The 7,500-nt window shown below is 37.3% G+C and overlaps 1 pseudogene; it reads left to right on the forward strand.

Annotated features, from left to right (window-relative positions):
- Positions 1-7,500, forward strand: part of LOC137632868 (protein gooseberry-neuro-like) — a 52,684-nt pseudogene that overhangs the window by 37,095 nt on the left and 8,089 nt on the right.

The raw sequence follows: 7,500 nt of genomic DNA on the forward strand, positions 1-7,500 counted from the left end.
ATATTGATTTCATTCAGGAAAGAATTTAAAACCATATAGAATTTTTAATAAATTTCAAACATGTTTGTCCTAAAACTGATAGGGGGATAGTAGAATTTATCATAAGTGGTTTCCATTATGATAATTATATTTGTGCTCTTAATACATTTTTGGTTAGGAGTTTTCATTTTTAGAAAATTAAGTTTAATTTCTGTAAAATTTTCAAGTTTGCCTTTTTCTTTAATTAACCTGTTTAAGATTTTGATTCAACAGTTATTTTATTAATTAACCAATCTAGCATTTGGTTTCCCCATAGTAAATAAACCAATTTAGTCTATTGTATTATATACTTTTTCAATGTTTAGTCTTTTGTACTTCCGTGCTTATTTTTTTAAATCATTCAATTTATATTTTGGTTTTTCAAAGTTTTTTTTTTTTTTGTTAAATGAACCTATTAACCCTTTAATTATTTTTTAACGTTAACCAATCTAGCCTTTGGCCTTAATCTTTGGAAAATAAGTATAGATTTTATTTTTCAATTGCTACCTTCTTCAAATTAACCCGACCAGCCTCTCTGTTCTCCAAATGGTCTTTAAATCAACCAATTAAGCCTTTTTTTTTATTAATTAGTATTTTGTTTAAATTTATTCAACCAGAAAAAATAATAATAAACCAAATCTTTAAAAAAAAAAAAACATTTCAAATATGAAATTACACAACTTTATCATCACTAATTTATTCAACCAGAAAAAATAATAATAAAACCAAGTCTTTAAAAAAAAAAATTCAAATACGAAATTACACTTTATCATCACTAACAGCAACGTCTCTTTCTCCTACAGGAGGGCGTAGTAGACAAGGGCACGGCGCCCTCAGTGAGTTCCATCAGCAGAATCCTCAGAGGGGGGGAAGCGAGATGACGACCCTCGGAAGGACCACAGCATCGATGGCATTCTTGGTAAGTACCTCAGCCCTGAAGGATTACGTCTACTTTCCTCTTATTAAGGGAAGAAGGGACTCCTTAGCTATGGTAAGCAGTTCTTCTAGGAGAGGGAAACTCCAAAATCAAACAATTGTTATCTAGTCTTGGGTAGTGCCATAGCCTCTGTACCATGGTCTTCCACTGTCTTGGGTTAGAGTTCTCTTGCTTGAGGGTACACTAGGGCACGCTGCTCTGTCTTGTTTCTCTTCTTGTTTTGTTAAAGTTTTTTATAGTTTATATATGAAATATTTATTTTAATGTTGTTATTGTTCTTAAAACATTTTATTTTAATTAAAATAAATATTTCCTATATAACTATAAAAACTTTAACAAAACAAGAGGAAGAGAAATTAGATAGAAGTGTGCCCGGGTGTACCCTCAAGCAAGAAAACTCTACCGCCAAGATAGTGAAAGACCAAGGTACAGAGGCTATGGCACTACCCAAGACTAGAGAACAATTGTTTGATTTAGGAGTGTCCTTCTCCTAGAAGAACCGCTTACTATAGCTAAAGAGTCTCTCCTACCATTACAAGAGGAAAGTAGCCAGTGATAACTCTCAGTTATCAATTGGTGATCTTTGATAATTAATGTAATCTACGCAGAGTTAATCTTCAAAAATGTATAAAAATGTTTATCTCAATAATAAATATCTTTGAGTTATGGATTGCGAACGTTACCGAAAGGAACAAGAGAGTAAAGATGAAATCAAATAAACTTTGGTTAGACAGTGACGGCATGGACTTGGTATTTATAATGAGGGCAAGTACTGGGTGTTTATAGTGAGGGCATGGACTTGGGTATTTATAGTGAGGGCATGGACTTGGGTATTTATAGTGAGGGCATAGACTTGGTACTTATAATGAGGGCATGTACAGGGTGTTTATAGTGAGGGCATGGACTTGGGTATTTATAGTGAGGGCATAGACTTGGTACTTATAATGAGGGCATGTACAGGGTGTTTATAGTGAGGGCATGGACTTGGGTATTTATAGTGAGGGCATGGACTTGGGTAGTTGATAGTGAGGGCATAGACTTGGTACTTATAATGAGGGCATGTACAGGGTGTTTATAGTGAGGGCATGGACTTGGGTATTTAAAGTGAGGGTATAGACTTGAGTACTTATAGTGAGGACATGGACTTGGTATTTATAGTGAGGGAATGGCATGGGTATTTATAGTGAGAGTATGGACTTGGGTATTTATAGTGAGGACATGGACTTGGTAATATATAGTGAGGACAGGGACTTGGTATTTATAATGAGGGTATGAACTTAGGTATTTATAGTGAGGGCATGGACTGGGTGTTTATAGTGAGGCCATGGACTTGGGTATTTATAGTGAGGGCATGGACTGGGTGTTTATAGTGAGGCCATGGACTTGGGTATTTATAGTGAGGGCATGGACTTGGGTATTCATAGCAAGGGTATGGACTTGGGTATTTATAGTGAAGACATGGACTTGGTATTTATAATGAGGGCATAGACTAGGCATTTTTAAGTGCATTTTGTAATTTCATTTAACCAGTGGTGGTTTACTGGTAAATTAATTTCGACTCGACATTTCTAACGTGCACCGGGTCAGCATAAATCGTTTTTAATTTTCTATCGAAGCTTTCCCGCTGCTTTTCGTTGTAATGTATTACATTTGTCATTCTCAATTCGTAACTGATATAAAAATCCCGTCCAGTTATTCCCGAATTTTTTTACAAACAAATTGATCACATTCTTTCTGTTCAAAGCAAGAATGCCGTGGATACATCTCCAAGAAATTCTTCTGTTCAAAGCAATAACGTGGTGTATGAAAGAGGATGTTAAAAGGCAAGATTTTGCTGAGAGAGAGAGAGAGAGAGAGAGAGAGAGGAGAGAGAGAGAGAGAGAGAGAGAGAGAGAGAGAGAGAGAGAGAGAGAGAGAGAGAGAGAGATTTACTAATTCCAGCTTTTCTTTATTCGGGAACTCATATCGGGTAACCGTTCTGGATTAAGATGAATCAAGGAGAGAGAGAGGAGAGAGAGAAGAGAGAGAGAGAGAGAGAGGAGAGAGAGAGAGAGAGAGAGAGAGAGAGAGAGAGAGAGAGTGAGTTACGGATTCCCACTTTTCTCTCTTATCCGGGAGTTAAAAGTGAAGTTGAACATCTCTCTCTTATTCACAAAAAAAAAAAAAAAAAAAAAAAAAAAAAAAAAAAAAAACCATTCGGTATCCTACACCAACGTTACAAATTACTTTCATTCGTTTCATGTCCCTAATTTCTCCTCCCGCCCAGGCCAAACCGTAGGATCATCTCTCGCGTGATGTTGGCCGTTTCGCGGTCAAACACTTTACCCGCCAAATTTTTTGGGTGGTGGCGCGTATAACTAAACACGAGCACGCTATTTAGCGCCACTTATTTTTCTCGCGAGCTTCGTCCTTACGGTGTCTTGCCCTAAGGTGCATTTTCCCAATGCTCTCGCCAATGGGCGAACGAGCGGAAAGTCTATTCAAATCGGACAGACGTCATGAAGGTTTGTCTTAATTTCGGATGTTTTCATTTTTCGACCAGCATTCTGGCTTGGCGTTTTAAGTTCTTCTTCATACAGGCTTTAGTTTTTTTAGGGCCGCCAGAGCTAGGTTAAAGGTCAATTAATGGATTCGTATAATTTTTTTTATTTTTATAAGGGGTATTTTTTTCCGATTATGCTCATGTAAAAAAAAACTAATGGCATATGAATGATAAGTACTAAGTAAAGGAATAGTAGTGGCAGTAAACATGATAATAATAATAATAATAATAATAATAATAATAATAATCTCCCCTATATAATAAAGTGTCTGGTTATATATATATATATATATATATATTATATATATATATATATATATATATTGTACACACACACACATATATATATAATATATATATATATATATATATATATATATATATATATATATATATATCCGGTCAAGCTAAATTCTCCCCCATCCCTAGGATTGGGAGTAGCCATACCCTGACGAGAGGGGGTATGCATGTGTGTGCATATCAATCTAAATATTTAGCCGTCATTTTGTACGGGCCGCGTACACTAGTAATAATAATACCCAGGAGTAGGATTTTTTTATGATAAGTATAAAACTTAACTTACAATGTGACGATCATTTCAGAACTTTCCTTCAAATAACGATTACTCAAGCGAGGGAAAGTGTCATTTTATACGCAAACCTCTTCCGGGAATAGGTTACATTAATTGCACAGTAATGTTGTAAATTACCTTCATTGAAATGAATTAAGCTCGAAAGTTCCTTTAGGGCATAATTGGACGTACAGAAGCTTAATTTTCATATACGCTACCGCGCAAATACGCTAACTAATAAGCGTAAAAGATAGGTTCAATTTAATTTTTCCCTACTCATTTAAAATCAATGTTACCTATAGTCAATTCTTTTTAGTGAGGCATTATTGCAACCGACTCGCAGGGGTGCCCTTTTGGCTCGGAAAAGTTTCTTAATAGCTGATTGGTCGGACAAAAATACTTTTGACCAATCAGCTGTCAGGAAACTTTTCCGAGCTAAAAGGGCACCCCTGCGAGTCGGTGTAAATCTGCCTCACTAAAAAGAATTGACTATAAGTGTTCTTTTAGTCACTATAGTAATCGGTCAGTACAGTGGTAACGTGTCCGCCTAGCATTTGCATGGCAGCATATCGATCCCAGCCCGGGACGACGAGTTTAAGCTTTTTACTGGGAAGGCCACTGTTGTGGTTGGGCACTACAGTAAGGGATTGGGCTTACCCGGCTGACGTTCTGGTGATCAACTATTCTGATGAAATTGGAACTGAAACCAGACACTTTTACCTTTAACAGTAGGCCTACCATTTGAATGAAATTACAAATTGGAGCTTTTCATAATTAGTTATTCATTTCTAAACACGAGTTGGGCCAAACATGTCTAAATTCGCATCATGGCCGAATGGTGAATATAGTTGGACAGGTTTAAACATTCTTCATTACTTGTCAAATCGATTTTCTTTATAATGAAGTTGTTGTCTGAAATGCAATAATATGAAGCTAGATTTATGACTTAACATAATAAATATTATGATTTAGTGTTACCTTGCCAGGCGGGAGGCCGATTGGGAAGCTAAGCAAACACAGGGGTTGAGTAAGGATACGGCACCTACGTTAGGTTAGGTTAGGTGGGGAACCTTAAGTTAGGTGGTAAAATTGTGTTGTTTCCCTTTAAAAGTGTGGGTTTTCCACACATAACTTCTGTTACGTCGGTTAGGTTAGGTGGGGAACCTTAAGTTAGGTGGTAAAATTGTGTTGTTTCCCTTTAAAAGTGTGGGTTTTCCACACATAACTTCTGTTACGTCGGTTAGGTTAGGTGGGGAACCTTAAGTTAGGTGGTAAAATTGTGTTGTTTCCCTTTAAAAGTGTGGGTTTTCCACACATAACTTCTGTTACGTCGGTTAGGTTAGGTGGGGAACCTTAAGTTAGGTGGTAAAATTGTGTTGTTTCCCTTTAAAAGTGTGGGTTTTCCAAACAACTTTTTTTTTACGTAGGTTGGGTTAGGTGGGGAACCCCAAGTTAGGTTGTGATCTTGTGTTGTTTCCCTTTTAAAGAGGGGTTTCCCACACATAACTTTGGTAACGTAGGTTAGATTAGGTGCGGAACCCTAAATTAGGTTGTGATCTTGTGTTACTTCCCTTTCAAATTGTGGGTTTTCCACACTTTTGAAATTTTATACCCAGTCTGTCCCAACGAACTACAAAGGCTCCATAGCCGATAATGTGGAATAAACTATATCCATTACTGCCTTGGAAGGTAGAAGTTTCTCTCGTCTGCTCTTTGCTCGACTCCAAACGTGTGAGATGAAGATTTATTGACACATAATTGTTCTTAGTCACATTAAAATAGGTGAACAATTTAACATCATCATATTTCAACATCTTGGGTTACGAAGACATCCGTGGGTTAAATAATAGTAGTAACAGATTATTGAATCTACTTCTGTAAATAGTGCATGTATTGTGACGCAGTTCCGGTAGGCCCTGCTGCTGCCTCCGATGCCTTAGATGACCGCGGAGGTAGCAGCAGTAGGGGATTCAGCATTATGAAGCTTCATCTGTGGTGGATAATGTGGGAGGGTGGGCTGTGGCACCCTAGCAGTACCAGCTGAACTCGGTTGAGTCCCTTGTTAGGCTGGGAGGAACGTAGAGAGTAGAGGTCCCCTTTTTGTTTCTGTTTCATTTGTTGATGTCGGCTACCCCCCAAAATTGGGGGAAGTGCCTTGGTATATGTATGTATGTATAATCATGCCAATACTTGTTTACATATGAATTGTCATTTATGTATTTCGTAAGGGAATTAGTTTAATTATTTCATCGTATAAGTATACGTTAGCATAACATTGTCACTGTTGAAGCAATTATGTGTATTGCGATGGTGAATTAGTTCACGATGAATAGTGAATGCCTGAGTAATGTAATCAATATAATCTATAATCAGCGCCCAAGCCCCCTCTCCACCCAAGCTAGGACCAAGGAGGGCCAGGCAATAGCTGCTGATGACTCAGCAGATACACCTATAGGCTCCACCAAACACCCCAATACTTAGCTCACAAAAATGGTGAAATTGAAGCGACCAAAGGAACTAACGAATTTAAGCGAGACTGGAACCCCAGTCTGGCGTTCACCAGTCAGGGATGTTACCACATTGGCCACCACATGATTAATGCAACCATCCAAACTTACGTACCAACAATGCGTTGAGAATGTGTGTGTGTGTGTGTGTGTGCGTGTGTGCGCCCTCGCGTGCGAAAATCGGCCTCCCAGAAAGCAAGGACACGGAGGCCACCCCAGCGAACACGGTCTAGTCGCAGGGGCACGGCTGGAGGTCCCCAGTAAAGGCGTCAACGCGGTAAAATAAGGTTGTTCGAAGATGTAAAGCATCCGAGACGTTAATGGTTCCACGATCGGACTATTAGAAGAGGTAGGGGGTCCCTTGGAAGGAAAGGTAGCATCATGACCCCAGTGATCAGAGAGAGAGAGAGAGAGAGAGAGAGAGAGAGAGAGAGAGAGAGAGAGAATATATACTGTTTATGAGTAGTAATGGGGTAAGGTGGTTAAAAGGGACTTCATACTTTTGTATAAGTACTTTTGATTATGTCTTCCATACATTGCTCAAGAAATGGACACTACTGCTAAATAATTTCCATTATTGTTATCATTCCCATCATATAGTATACACAAATATAAACATACATACACACATATAATACATTTATACACACAATATATATATATATATATATATATATATATATATATATATATATATATATATATATATATATATATTTTATATATATATATATATATATATATATATATATATATATATATATTTATATATATATATATATATATATAAATTACCCTTTTCTTTATTAAGTATAAACCTACAACCCCTTGCATTTTTCCTTCTCGGCTCCGACCAATCACAATCTAGCAATTACAATGTAACCATTCCACCTGACATGGTCGTTAGAGGTACGAAAGATTTGCC

Source organism: Palaemon carinicauda, chromosome 42 (assembly GCF_036898095.1).
Source record: "Palaemon carinicauda isolate YSFRI2023 chromosome 42, ASM3689809v2, whole genome shotgun sequence".
In the NCBI taxonomy this organism is placed as follows: Eukaryota; Metazoa; Arthropoda; class Malacostraca; order Decapoda; family Palaemonidae; genus Palaemon; species Palaemon carinicauda.